Source organism: Ochotona princeps, chromosome 30 (assembly GCF_030435755.1).
Source record: "Ochotona princeps isolate mOchPri1 chromosome 30, mOchPri1.hap1, whole genome shotgun sequence".
Lineage (NCBI taxonomy): Eukaryota > Metazoa > Chordata > Mammalia > Lagomorpha > Ochotonidae > Ochotona > Ochotona princeps.
Window position 1 is genome coordinate 3717274 of NC_080861.1, and position 15591 is coordinate 3732864.

General features: G+C 47.0%; 1 protein-coding gene across 2 annotated transcripts in view; it reads right to left on the reverse strand.

Moving 5' to 3' along the window:
- The window catches only part of EPHB1 (EPH receptor B1), a 357658-nt gene that overhangs the window by 140759 nt on the left and 201308 nt on the right, over window positions 1-15591 (reverse strand). The gene's annotated exons all lie outside the window — the stretch shown is intronic.

A 15591-nucleotide genomic window follows, 5' to 3' on the forward strand; every position in this document is an offset into this window, starting at 1 on the left:
TCAGTTCTCACCATTGCGGTCACTTGGGGAGTGAATCATCGGATGGAAGATCTTCCTCTCTGTCTCTCCTCCTCTCTGTATATATCTGATTTTGCAATAAAAATAAGATAAATCTTTTTAAAAATTATGCAATAGTTTAGAACGATAATGTCTGGAGGGGAAAACACTAAAAACCTGCAGGAAGTTCTAAATTTGCATTTGTTCAATTAATCACCCTATGAACATGCCTCTATTGATTAAAATACATCAATTTCAAACTTTGAGCTCATGGGCCCAGTGCAATAGCCTAGTGGCTAAATCTTCACCTTGCATGCCTGGGATCCCATATGAGTACCAGTTTGTGTCCTAACTGTTCCACTTCTCATCCAGCTCCCTGCCTATGACCTGGGAAAGCAGCAGAGGATGGCCCGAAACCATGAGACTCTGTGTCTTCATGGGAGACCCAGAAGAAGCTCCTGGCTCCTGGCCTCTGGCTTCAGTCAGCTCAGACCAGCACTGGCCATTGCAGCCACTTAGGGCATCAATCAGCAGGTGGAAAATCTTTCTTTCTCTCTCTTCTTCTGTCTGTATATCTGCCTTTCCGATATAAACAAACAAACCTTTGAGTTTGTGATAATACCTAAACATCCCCACTGATCAACCAAAGAGCACTGATCCTTGCTTGGTAAACCAGTCAAGGAAACAAAATGTAAGCATCGATGTGGTTTTCTTTTTTTTTTTAAGATTTATTTATTTTTATTGGAAAGGCAGATATACAGAGAGGAGGAGAGACAGAGAGGAAGATCTTCCATGTGATGGTTTCACTCCCCAAACAGCCACAAAGGCTGGAGCTGAGCCGATCCAAAGCCAAGAGCCAGGAGTTTCTTTTAGGTCTCCCACGCGAGTGCAGGGTCCAAAGCTTTGGGCCGTCCTCCACTGCTTTCCCAGGCCACAGGCGGGGAGCTGGATGGGAAGTGGGGCCTCCGGGATTAGAACCGGCACTCATATGGGATCTTGGCCACTAGGCTATTGCACCGGGCCCGAGGTGGTTTTCTTATACACAGTATACTACCACTGGGATAAGCTTGCAGGTGCAGAAGCAATCGGAACGGGGATATTAACTCACACAAACCTTTGTATGATGCTAGACCTGGGCATGGACCTAGCACCTCTGAGACCACAGAGATAGGCAGACAAGGTGGGCCTCTGACTGAGGACCACAGCAGCTAAAGAATGCTTCCCAACGAAACCAGTGTGTCCTGTGGGAAGTCTTAGCTCTGACACACGGGAGATGTAGGGGGTAAATGAAGCTGCTAAACACCCCAGTGATCCCGGGCCGTGGGGCACTTCACAGGACCGACAGCCACCCCTCTTTAACAAACGGATTTCCAGGGAATAAAATGAGAGTGGAAGGGAGACACGACCAATTGCAATTTAAGGATTTTCTTTATGAACCTCATTCAAATGTGCAAATTTTGAGTGGAAAAAAATTTGAGGGAATAGTGAATGTTCCTTAAATAGTTGATGGTATTCAGGGGTTATTATAAATTTGCTGGGATGTGATAATGGTATTGTAGTTATTTTCTCTAAAGAGCCCTTATTGCCTCTGAAATAGTTCGCTGATGAAATGATAAGATGTATTGGATCTGCTGGAGCAGAGGCGGCTACACAGAAACAGATGCCCTTGGGTTAATAATTGTTGAAGCTGTGCGATGCGTAGAAATGGGTCTGTGACACTGTTCTCTCTGCCTCTGTGCATGTTTGCCATTCTCCATCACAGATATGTCAGAAGCATTTTTGAACTACCAGGTGATTCGTACAGGCGATACTACCACAACATAAAAACAAAAATCTGAGAGGGAGCCATCAGCAACACTCCCATCAAACTTTCACTGCAGGGAAAGGAAATGCAGAGGAAAACACAAACATTGTATCAACACGCAAGAAAATCTCACACATGGGTTTATTTAGAATTAAAGAGGGAGCAATGAGGTCACAGGAATGCAGAGGACAGGATTCTTCTGAACAGAAGCACAGGAAAGGTCCCAGGCAGCCACGCACAGGACGAAGAGGGTTGGTGCTGGCTACACAAGCAGGGGACAAACAGGCAGGGTCAGTGCTAAGTGGCCCCGAGACGGGACTGACTGCAGCAGGCCCATGGACAGTAGGGCAGAGAAGACAAAGTAGGCTCAGATGACAGAAATGTGGTTTTTTTTAAAGGACCGGAGAAGTTACCAGTTTAAGAAGGGGGTGATGGATCTGTTTAGCTCCTGAAGCCCTTACACTGCAGACAATGTGAGGACAGAGACGGGAGAGTGCATCTAGAGACCGAGCCATTATTGCTCAGTACCGCACTGGGAAGGTACTGAGCAGAGGATTAAGAAAACCTGACTTTGTAAAAATTTATTTACTGCTATTGGAAAGGCAGATTTACAGAGAAGAAGAAACATAGAGGAAGATTCTCCATCTGTTGCTTCACCTTCCAAGTGGCTGTAATGACTGGAGCTGAGCTGATCCAAAGCCAGGAGCCTCCCCGACAACATGGTTGAGGCAGCCTAAGGCTTTGGGCCATTTTCTACTGCTTTCCCAGGGAACAAGCAGGGAGCTGGACGGGAAGTGGGGTAGCCCATGTGGTATCCTGGGGGTGCAAGGCAAGGATTTAGCCACTAGACTGTTGCACAAGGCCCACAACCTGCCTTTCCTTGATTCAACTGGATCTGTGGTTGGGCCATTTATTGAGATGAGGAGAAGTGGGGAGCAATGGATGTGAAGAAGAAACCAAGACTTGAATGGGATGCACTGAGTCTGCCTTGCCTGTTGGGCATCCAGGGGAAGGTTTTCAAGGCTGGGCTGAGTATACACACACAAGAGTATAGAGGGCAAATAAAGCCGGAAGCCTTTCCACTCATTTTGCCCCCAGAACCTCGAAGGAAATGGTCACCAAGCACTTCCCCAGCCCAGCAAGCTCAAGCCCTGCTTTCTTTAAGAGTATTCTGAAAACGCATTTTATTCTCATGAAGACGTCCTAGCTCTCACAGTAGCTAAGAGTGATCTCATCCTTCTTGGAGCTCCTGCATCTGTACCCACCCTTCTTTCTTCTGCTCGCAACCCAAGTCTGTGCTTGACAGAGCCCAGCTCCCCCAGTGAGACTGTGATGTCCCCAGGGACAGAGACTGTGTCATTCGCATCTTTACATCTCAACCCAAAGAAAATAAGTATTTTTGGAACCTGGGTCTGGCAGCAAAGAACACTACACCGTTGAAGAAGGTTTAAAAGCCTGGTGCCATGGCAATGTCAACCCAGATGAGCAAAGAAAAGCTGGCTGTGTTGTTCCCCGAATCCTTAGGAAGAGGGTATTCAAGGACACCTGTTCCTCTCCCGAAAGCGCTGAGGTTGGGTAGGACAAACATGCATCAGACAGACCACTCTCCCGGGCAGAGTGACCCAACGGTACAGGGGTCACACGCAGTATTTTTTGACTCAGGACAAAACTGTAGCTTACGATCTGATGTACCAGTGTCAGGTACACAGATCCTTCCCTCACACATGATGCTCAATCCTGTCAGTCATACAAATCTTCAGTTTCACTTTAGGGATGCAAAATAAGGCCAATGTTCACTCAAAAGCACAAAGCCAGAATATGACCTAGAACACAAAGGGTGCTGCCATAGTCCATCTGGTGAGATCACCTGACTCCAGGTAGACGTATACAAGAAAGAGGTTCATCAGGCTCACGGTTCTGGTGACTAAGAAGTCTACACACCATGGCACCAGCTTCTGCTAAGGGTCCCTTACTGCGTCACAAGATAGCAGGTGGCTCATGGTGAGAGCACGTGAGACTGACACGCAGGCTGTGAAGACAAGGCAGACTCACAGCAGTCCACCCTTGCAAGTCTTATTCTATCCCAGAAGAGCCAGGGCTTCTGTGAGCAGCACCGATCCCTTCCATGGGTGACGGTGGCAGTGACCTTGTCACCCCACTAACAGCCCGTGTCAATTCTTTCCATATTTTTGTATGTATGAGAAAGAAACAGAAAGGGGGGGGGGGGGGAGAGAGAGAGAGAGAGAGAGAGAGAGAGAGAGAGAGAGAGAGAGAGAGAGAGAGAGAGAGAGAGAAACTGAGGCTGAATCAAAGCAGATAGCCAGGGAGTCAAGAACTGAATTCAGCTCTCCCCATGTGGATGGTGGTAGAGATCTCACTCAACTCGTCAGCTGCTGCCTCCAAGGGTCTGCATTAGCAGAAAGTTGCAGGTGTGTGCTGGACTCCAGCTGAGACATGCCCCTCTTAACCAGTGCCTTAACCACTCACTAAGTCTGACTCCAGCTGAGACATGCACACCTAAACCAGCATCTTAACCAGTCAATCTTAGCCCACCCCCAAGGTCTTTCCTCTTGAAGCTGGTTCCATCACCACTCAAGATAGCCCCCCAAGGGACCAGGCTTCCAGCACATAAACCTAGGGCAAGGGATACATAACCCACATCCAAACCACAGGAGACGTGATAAAATTCTCAACAAAAAATATAAATAAATTAATCATTGTGCATAATTGCTTGCCTTCATTACTGCTTTCACCTGCCCTGTCACAAACTCCTTGTACTAAATGACCTGGGCTGATAAAACAAGGAAGCTCACCTTGTACAGCGCCCTTAGCTGTCCCTTCCCTGCCTTCTAGAGCCCTGGACTTTGACCCACTTACTAGGGTTCAGTCTCACAGGGGTCTGGTCAGTTGGACGACTGCAGGAAAACCCAGTGACTAAGCCCAGAGACAGCCTGGTTCTCCACTTCTGACACTATTAATGCCCCAATGACCTGGAGCAGGTCAGGTGCCTTCTGGGGTCAAAGGGTCAAATGGCCTTTCAGAGCTGTCCCTCAGGGAAACTCAGGCACCCATGGGTCTCAGACCAGCTAGGAGGGAAAAGTGAACTTCCTGTCCTTCACCTAGGCCAGCCTGACGGAGTTTCTCAGGCAGCACCACTATGCTGAAGACAGCTCTGCACCAGATTGGACAACATGGTTGCTAGGCCCCGCAACACACAGCCGTACTTAGCTTTGATGACAGCTCCTCCATGGTTACATAAATTTAAGACACACCACAGAAAACGACAGCCTTTGACAGGACAGTGCTGTAATCAATCTTTTGGTGTTTGGAGATTATCAGACATTTGATCACATAACCATTTCTCCGATTTTTGTAGCACATACTTGAGGAAACAGTGCTTGACAGCTCCATGATTAAACCACGATAGTTTGGGAAATAACACATGCTAGTGGGACCCAAGTAACCATTAGGATCTTTACCACAAGGTCATGGATGCCATGATTCAGAGCACAAAATTGGAGTCACGGTCTTAGAGGGGGTCAGTGAGTCACCCAGCTCACACCCCTGGTTACATGGAACCAGCAAGGGAAATCGCATCTCCAAACACCAGACCTGCTCTCAGGCTCTGCAGGACAACTTTGGACTACAGGCTGAAGACTATACAATGGGGTCTAACCTGCAAGGCATCCCCCAGCTCTGGAGAGAGCTCACAGTGCACCTGTCTTCATCAGGCCATGTCCTGTTGAGCTCCACTGCTGCTGTAACCCTGAACTCACTGGTCTTCTGTTGGGTCCTGGGTACTGCCCACTAACTCCCAGAATGCTGGCAGCCTAACAGAGAGTCATTAGAGGCCCTGCTCCGAACTTGGGGAGCCAGAGAGCCGGCAGACAGTGTGCTTTGGTCGAATATGGAGATTTGGTTTGTTTTTAATTGAATTGATTTTTGTAAGACAGGGGGCTACAGAGTTGACTCAGTGGATCAAAGACCTAAGTTTAGAAAAAAAAAAGCATAAACAATAAAATTCTCAGAAGAAAACGTGGGCATAAATACAAGTGACCTAGGATTAAGTCACAGGTTTCAGCAGACACAACGTCAAAGCAGAAGCAACAAAGCAAAGTAATAGGTAAACTGGATTTCTTCAAAATTTCCTGTTTCAAAGGATGCCATCAAGTCTGTAAAAAAGGTAACTTACTGAATGAAAAGAAATATTCACAAATAGTATTATCTGATAAGAGAACGTGTGTGCAATATATAAAGAACAGTTGCAACAACAATAGAAAAACAACCCAATTTCAAAATGGGCAAATAAATAGAATAGATATATCGTTGAAGCTAACCCAGGGGTCCAACAAGCATGTGAAAAGAAAGCCAATATTATTAGTCACAAGAGAAATGTATACTCAAGCTACCATGACAGACCACTTCACATCCAACGGGATGCCTATAATAAAAGCACAGGTAGAGAGGTAGAGAAATAAGAATATTAGTACGTTGCTGGTGGGAATGTACAATAGTACAGTTACTTTGTAAAACAATAAAATCTTCAAACAGTTAAACTTAGGTTTATCCAATTGCAGGTATAATACCCAAGAAAACTTAAGAAGAGTATATCCATGGAAAACTATGGACATGAATACTTAGAAAATTATTCGAAATAGCCAAAAAGTGATTATATACAGTAATGATAATAAAATAAATAACCCAAATATCTATCAACTGATGAATGGACATGCAAACTATTGGAATAGCATTCATGGAAAGGCATGAGCTCTGACGCATACTACAGCATGTATAACAGTAAAATCACTGTAAAGTGAACAAGACCAGTTACAAAAGACTGCACGTTGTGTGAATACACTGATGTGCAATGTCCAGGGTAGACACATCCATAGATATGGGAAGTTGCCAGTGGCAGAGGGAGCTTGGCATGCCAAGTGATCATTAATGGGTAAGAGTTTCTACGGGCCTGATGACTGCCCAACTTTGTGAATATGTTAAAATCACTTTTGCACTGAATTTGTCAGTACAGGAGCTGTATTTCGATGTGAAAGAGAAAGGGAGGATGAGAATACTGGTGCTGTATCCCTCCCCATTGCCCACAGCCCGACGCTCCCTTCCCTCATCAGCAGGGTTGTTGGGTTTCAGAAACACTGCTGTGAGAATTGGTGGCCCACACTGATTCTTACTGCTGAGCGCACTGCAGCCCCAGATGGACAAGTCCAAGATAGCCCATTAGTAGCAGCACAACTGGAACTTGAGCCCACATCCCCACATCTGAGGGTGTGCCCAGGCCTGTTCAGCTTCCTGAGAAATCTAACAGCCCAGCGAGCCACTGGAGGAGAGATTCTGTGCTTTTTATCTCTACTGTCAACAGCTTCATCAAATCCTGTGACGGGACAAATATCCATCACATCGAAAGCAGGTCAAACACATGACCTCACATTCAAGAGGCTCTCACAGTGAATACAGGGGTCTCAGCAATGGGGATCCCCAAAGCCCATCCTGGGAGCAATGCACCGACCTTACCTCACTTCACAACCTTCTGTTCCCATCTTCCTTTCTATCCCTGCTTCTCCACCCTCTTTATTCTTCTTACTGCTTTTTTCTTGCTGTTTCAGACAGGCTGGGGTTCACTCCTCAAGAAGTGACCAACTGTCTGTAATAGGATCAGTAGCCAGTGGTCGGCTATACAGGCAGACAGCAGCCCACGTTGTGACATCCTGGAGAGCACCGGACTCAGGCACCTTCAGGTGACACCTGAGTTCAGAATGTCCACTTAGTAGCAGAGAATGAGTAAATGATTGCACTTTGCTCATAGAGTCCACACTCTGTAAATTAATTTTTCCAACTGACAAGTCAATCTTGGGACCAGTACTGTGGGTTATGAGCTGCTGCCTCCAACACTGGCATCCCATCAGCTGCTCCACTTCCCATCCAGCTCCCTGCTCATGCACCCAAGTGCTTGGACCCCTGCACCCATGTGGAAGACTCAGGTGGGCTTCCTGGCTTCTGGCTTAGACTTGGCCCAGTTTTTGGACATTTGGAAAGTGAACCAACAAAAGGAAAATCTCTCTATCCTTCTTCCCTTTCCTTCTGGAACTCTTTCAATTAAAAGAAAATAGCAAAAGAGAAGCAAAGCTGTGGAGAAGCTGACTGTCCCTCCACCCCCCAGTTTTATCTCAGAATGCAATTTGGACACACAGTCCGCTTGCATGTGAGGGATGACCCAGAATCCAGGTGCGGATGCCGCATAGAATCACCCTTTCTATGAGCTGTTTGAAGGCTTCTGTGGGTACATGGATTTCAAAATCTGCCTTGTGCCAAAAGTTATTTTTAAACCCCACTTTCCATAGACTTTTTGAAGTACTCTGGGATACTGTTCAAGGATAGTGCATGAGAAATTCTGCTGACACAATAAGTTGCAAGATTCAAGTCTCATGACCTTGAGTGTGAAGTCTAGTGTAAGAGTGAATTCCTCTACCAAACCCCTTCCCCAGACATCATCCTCTGAGGCAACACCGGGTGTTCTAAGAACGACATCTTCCTGATGACCACAGCAGCCTTGTAACAGGTCTCATTAAAGCCCCCTCCCTTCTGGGAGCCAGAGGAGTCCCACCCACATGCCCCACACGGGTCTGAGCTGGGACCCCTTTCTGCAGAGCCCTACAGCAGCTGTAGTATGTGGGATACTATGGCCAAGCCCCAGTGTCCTGCAGGAGGGAACAACCAGGATAATGGAGCAGGCTCTTTCTGACACTAGAGGGGATTGGGCAGCACTTAGCTGAGAGACAGAGATGAGTAGCCAAGGTGGGGTTGTAAATCATGTGTGTATTTAGGAGGTTTATGCAGAACAAACTCCCTTCATGGACAGGAGAGCAGTTCCTATGAGATCTGGAGCGGTGGTAAAGACAGGTGAGCCACACAGCTCTTCCTGAGGCCTGACCCTGCCACTGCCCAGGGTGTGCAGGCGTCCACTGGCCACGGGGGAGGCAGAGACCGGGGCAGTGGCCATCACTTACCATATTGACATTTTACATCCCAAGTTTGCCCCTATGGCAGAGGGCTCAGACATCAGTACAGACACCCATGCAAGGTCTACTCATCAGGTGAGATTAAGGGCAGAAGAAGGAGGGGGAAAATAAAGCAGACAGAACACACCAGCTCAGATGCCCACGCTCACAGATCCAGTGCTCAGCGTGGTCCTCCCTCCACGTGTGCGTCTGTCTGAGGTCACCTAATGGCAGCTCCACACAGGCCCAGTCTGGAGGGGCCACCTCCTGGGCAAAATCCAATGTTTCAGCCTCTGATTGCTCTCTACAGCTGATCAAATTTGATTTTCCAGTTGAAGGAGAGAAATGAACTCACTAAAAGAAGGGCGCAAAAATGAAGCTAACCTAAGAGGCAAAGGCTCCCACAATGCACTGAGCAGGAGGGGGACTCCAGCCTACAGCTTCTGATTCCTGGGGAAGGAAAGATTGTGTGTCACCCTGTACACATGTGGATGCATACATACACAGGATGTGTACAGAAATGTGCATGTGTGTGACACTGGCACCCACACGTAAGCCATTTCATGTTGAGACTGGACAAGGTGGCCCCTGCACTCAGAGAAACTGTAAGGAAGCAAGAGTGGCCAAAGCCCTAATGGGGGAGGGACACAACCTCTCTGGAGAGATGAACAAGGGACCCAGCACCCACTGACCTCGTCCCATGGAGAGGAAGACACAGAGGCACTGGCGCCCACCAGAAATGACACCACAGTGACTGCGGTCCTTTCATGGTCAGCTAGAGCACTCGAAGGAGTAAGCGAGGCTGGGATCAAGGGAGACAACCCAACCTCGGTGCGGATACGCATAGCACATGCTCCTGCTCTTCAGCTGGCCTTAAATTCTCACTCTCCCTCCTCCAGTCTCTTCCCCTATAAACCTTCCTCCTCTAGGACCTCCTGCCGGGAAGCGAATTCTCCAAAGCCAACCCAGGTTGCACACAGCACCAGTGCTAACCTTTGTAATTTCCTTTGAACCTTCCCTGGTCTCTCATGCAGCCCTGCTTCACCTGATCCTGGGGTTGGAAGTGGCAGGAACCCATAGGTTATGACATACGCATAGCATGCAACTAGCAACCATTGTATTGACGGGTGGTAGGAGTTTGGAACAGGCCTGAAAGGGAGTCCTCAGCCCGCCATTCTGCCTAAGTACTGTTTCCTTTCTCAACCTTCAAGGGAAGGTATTGATCATAGCTGGAGAGGTTGCCTGCCTGCATAACAGGTACTCTGGCAAGAATCTTCTCCCAGCATGCTCAAGTTCTCAATCCCTTCTGCTACTGCTCATGCTCCCTACTTCCAAGTATCCACATGGCTACCCCCTTCCAAGAAACCCCAAGCATCTCTGTGTGAAAACGCATTTTGGAAGCCTGGAATCCATTGGAAATCTAATGAGACCAGAGTAGAATGGAGAGACAAATTCAATTTTTTCCTCCCAGTTCAGGATTACATGTTGCTATCTCTCATTTGCCTGGCCTTTCTTTGCTCAGAAGCGCCCCCAGGACACAGTCAGTACACCCAAGTTAGTCTATGTACCAGCTCTGCTCCTTCTCATGAAATCTATGGCTTCAGGGGCAAAACAGTGCATTACAGCAGCTCTTCTCTGATCAGCCCTTCCATAAGCACTAAGAGTTCAAGTCACTGCTGAAGAGGGTGCATTCCAGGCAGTGCCTGGAAAGGCTGCAACCTGGACACACAGGAGTACAAGCAGGGCGAGTGGATCTGCACAGGGCATGGGCCATGCCAGGGGGGAGCCTCACCTCCTTCATGATCAGCAGTGGGCACCTGCCCTTTGGAGCTTCGTACGCAGAATGTGCTGGCTCCACCCAGAAAAGCCTAGGGCTCCCCATGGACAGATGGGCTTGTTGGAACCAGGATGGACTTCTGAGCCTGGCTCAGCACCAGACAGCCTCCCTCCTCCTGAGAATAAGCAGCCTGAGAGCTAGGCTGTCATTATGAAGAAGGAAAGGCAGCAAGGAGCTGAAGCCAGGCCAGAGGGCGCTGGAGGAAAACAGGCTTGTAGAAGAGGACGTGGGCAACGGTTGCTGCTTCTCTGTCGTCTGGGTCCTCTGGGCCCAGGCCAAGAGAGGGCTGCAAGGGAGAGAACGGGAAAGCACCTTCCCCAAGGCAGGGGCAGCAGGCCCCTGCTCAGACCTCCCAATGACACCAACCTGCCAAGAGCCAGGTTTGTATTAGACCACAATGCTGCATGACCTTCCTGCTTCCAAACAATGTGCTTTTGCACACATGAGGACCCCAGGAAAGGGAGTTAGCAGGCAACCTTTAAGAAAGCATCATGGCGATCAGTGAGATTTGGAGAATGCCCAACTCTTCAACCCAGCAGAGCAGTTATCTATGCTGGAAGCAGACATATCAGTTCCAAGGCAGCCTCCGCTACATGTCACGTACTGGTTGCCTAAATCTCCTGGTGCCTTGGCTTTTCATCCTGAGGAATGGGGGTTGTGCATAAACAAAGTTCTTACTTAGCATACGCTCTGGCCCCTGGGAATGCTTGATAGATGTGAGCCAGTGTTCTGATTGAGTGTCTTTCTCAAATATGGAACCCAAAAGGCAGACTCAGATTTAGGTACAATATGTTCTTTGAAGTGTTATGCATAATCATTCTTTGAAAACAGATACAAGCCAAATGTCCAACATTACAGAAATTGTTTAGCAAACGATATTACACCCAAAGGTAGACAGCCAAATAGGCAGTCGTTAAATATAAGGTTCTTGATTTTATTTTTATATCAAAATGCTTAGCATGGGTTGGTGAGTAAAAATGAAAAAAAAAGAAGAGTCTATGAGTTAAAATAAGACCAGAATATTAACAGAATTATGGACACTATTTTGCCTGCTGCTTTATTATGTCTAATTCTTCAAATTTTTGATAGTAAACATCTGTTCATTTCATACTAAAAGTTTTTATTTCGGGGTGGGTATTTGGCACAGCGTGTTAAACCTCCACTTGGGATGACTACCCTGTCTTGGGTCCATCACTCTACTTCCAATCCAGCTTCCTACTCACGCACCTGGGGAGGCAACAGAAGATGGCTTATTCTTGGACCCCTGTCACCCATATGGAAGCCCTGGAGGAGTTCCCAGGCCCTTGCTTCAGCCTAACCAGACCTGACTCGTGCAGGTCCTTGGGAGGTAAGCCAGCAGATGGAAGAGCTCTCTTTCCCTCATTGTGTCCCTCTGTCTTCCAAGTAGATGCAACTAAATAAAAACATTTTCTAAGTTTGTAACATATCTGAACAAAAGTGAGAATATCAGCAATTTAAAAGGGAAGCATCAGGACAAACACAGACCCCTGACAGAACTCTGCAACCAGGGAACCAGGACTGAATACGCAATGTGTGTGGAAATTGTGTTGCATCTCAAAAACAAGCATAATAAATATGTATATGACATCAATCGTTTATACTAAATCTGTGAGGAGCCTGCAAGCTAACATCAATGCTAGCTGGCAGAGAGGGTCAGAGGCACCCTGCTGCTGAGCAGGGCTACTGGGACGGCACAGGGGTGAGCTGGCTGTGCTCAGGCGCTGGGCCTTTCTCAGCTGGGTGTGATGCCATCTTCTGTCTCTGAGAGCAAAGATGAGCCAGGCGCTCAGCATCCCTGAGTTTACAGGAAACACTGCTCTGGTCTCGCCACTCTGTCAGCTTCCAGGCCCCCAAGGAAGTCATATCCTGTCTTTCGTTTCATCCTGTTCGGCTCCAGCTCCAAGCTCCTCTGGCACAGACCCAGATTTAGGTCCCAAAATTAGGACTCAAAACGAAAAACAGACATTGCATTAGATGAGTTTTGTACTATGTTCCATGCAGGGCACTGGGGGCCCAGCATGGATGGGACAGGGGTAATCTGGAGATTTAAATTAATGCCAGATACCCAGTGCCAGGTCACAGCCAAAGCAGAAGACAATGCCTTAAATGGATGGGTGGGAAAACTGAAAACTAAAAATGTATCATATCCAACCATATTACGGTTCTCCAGAGAACCAGAATATACAGCATACACATACTAGTAGGCCCTTCATAGAGACATGCAGAACACACATCTGGATATTGTGCCTAGCCAAGTCAACACATGGCATTAATTGTCACACCAACTTTATATTTTTAATTTAAACAATGCATATATTTCTAAAATTTTTACATTCATTTTTAAACATTTCATTTTATGTATTTGGAAGAAAGGATTACAGAAAAAGGGAGAGATACACAAAGAGAGAGACAAAGAGGGATATTCCATCTGCTGGTTCACTCCTCAACTGCACACAATAGGCAGGGCCAGGTTGGGAGCCAGAAATTCCACCAGGGCTTCCCTTATGCCTGTGGGGACCCAGGGATGTGTGCTATCTTCCACTGCTTTTCCTAGCACAGAGAGCCGGATCAGAAGCGGAGCAGCTGGGATGCAATGCAATGCTCATACGGGATGCTAGCATGGCAAGCTGCAGCTTAACCTTCCGGGTCACAGTACCAGCTCCCAACTCTGTGCTTCTGTAAGGTTTTTCTATGAAAAAGCTCCTCAGAGACATGCTAATGTGGACACTGAGCTGGCAGAGCTTCACCTTTTAACTGAAAACCAAAACGATGTTTTCTCCTTCTTACCAGCCTTCTCCTGCCTCAAGGCCAAAGCCCATCCAGAAAATCACCATCATTCTGATCAGTTTTCCAGAATTCTCCAAAATGTTCAGTCAACGCCTACCAGAGATGTATGCCCTGCTTCCTCAGCCACTGAGACAACCAGTCCACTCCTGGCCATTTTCAGACTGCCTGTCAGGGGGCAGGATGAGCAGATATGAGTGCTGGCCAGCTCTCTACTGGCATCTGCAATGTCTCCCCTAAATGTTCAAGCAGAACCCATCTCTGTCTTCTTGAGACAGAGTCATACCATCCCAGCCAAGGTCTGTGTTAATCTACAAGGTCAACCTCTATGAAAACGCAAATACCTAACCCATCAAAACAATATTTTCATACAGTTCAGGGAAAAATGAGCCCTTTTCTTGGTAGTTGATCTCATCTCTCTCAATGGAGAGGGACTCTTCATTCCATCTGTGATCAGGAATGAATGATGCCGCTATTAAAAAATATTGCAAAGTGATTTGAGAGGTGACAGCGTCTCTTATAGCAATGAGGTAATGCATCCGGCCTGCCTTCCGTGCCACTTAACTTCATGACAGGAGGCACAGAACATGAAAAAATTGATTGTCCTGTACAAAGTCAAGTAAATAAATAGTGATGCTTAATGCAATCACTTGCCATACTGCCTCATCGAAACCCACGCAGCCAGACCCATTTGCGAATTCCATGGGTTCCGTGAGCAGCATGCTGCTCTCAAAGACGCCTCCAGGTGGGGAGAACGAGAACAGGTGTTAATCAATCTTGAAGCTATGATCAGAAATGATTTAGAAAGGTGACAGCCGGTTTCAGTCATTCCTAAAATTCCGAGCAGAAACCTGAAAGGAACTAAGTCATTAACAGAGTGGTAGGATGGAGGTTAGGGAAGATCCAGGATTTGGAAACAACCAGCTCGGTGCTTTGTCCTGAGATTTTTGAAGAAAGTAAAAAAATAAAAATAAAAAGATTTTGATAATGGAGTTGAGACTCAGGCCCACAGTAAGGTAAGGTGAGTCAGAATGAAGTGATTCTGCCAGTGTAGCCTGTTGGATTAGCCATTTACCTTCCTTTTAGCCCAGGTCAAAATCAAGATAACAGAACCTCAGGAATCTAAGATACAAGAGTTCTTAGGTTTGCCTGCTGGTTGTATCTCTGGGTGGTTCTGTCAGCTGCTACCAGTGCATTAGGGCTCTGTGGCCAAGACTGATGAAATGAGCGGAGGCCAAAAGTGCCAGCAAGGCAACAGTGCCCTGATTATCAACAGCAAGAGGACGACAAAGCCACTATGCCAGCTATGGGTCTGCACTGTAAGGACCAAAACATGAACAACTATGACACGATTTTAATACATATAAGTTCATTTTAATCTGAAGGATTATCCTTTGTCACTGTGTCCTTGCCACGTGTGGGATGGAATGAAGGTGACTTTTTCCTTTACAGAATAATAGGCTATAGATGGTCATTGCATGTTCAATGCTCTCATGAGTACGTCAAAGATTAGGCTCTAAAATCATCAAACACAGCAAAATTACACAGTTAAATTCTAGAAAAAATCTCCTCAATCAGCCATCCACAACAGTCAGACATCCATGGCAGCGTTCATGCCTCCCTATGTCACTTTCTCTAATTCCTTCTTGTGGACAGACATCAATTTGGATGTAAGCAGTAGCAATCAGATGCACTTGAGCTTCAACTCCAAAGGGTCCTCTGCATACTCATTGTGAAGGTATGAGGAAAGCAGATTTCACACCCAGGTCCTCAGAAAGCTTGTCCTGGGTGACTAGTAACATCACAGACTCCAACATCTGCCTTCTCTTCAACTGTCAACTCTAACTGCCCAAACTTCATGCCTGATCCAGGAACTTCATAGGAGCAGGAGGCCCAGCAGAATCATCTCTGTGCCTATGTGGAACCTGGCACAAAATATTGGTCATCGGGCACTTGACATTCCTCCTTTACATGTGGGCACGTAACTTAACCAATCTAATGTGACTGCTTAACCCATCTAATATCAAGGAAGCCATGCTATGCCCACTTCACGGAGCTTTCAGACCTCCCCTGTCTAAATCCAGCCATCATGTTGTGTGGAGTCTCAGAGTGCAGCAGAGGTCAGGTGCTGACTGGCT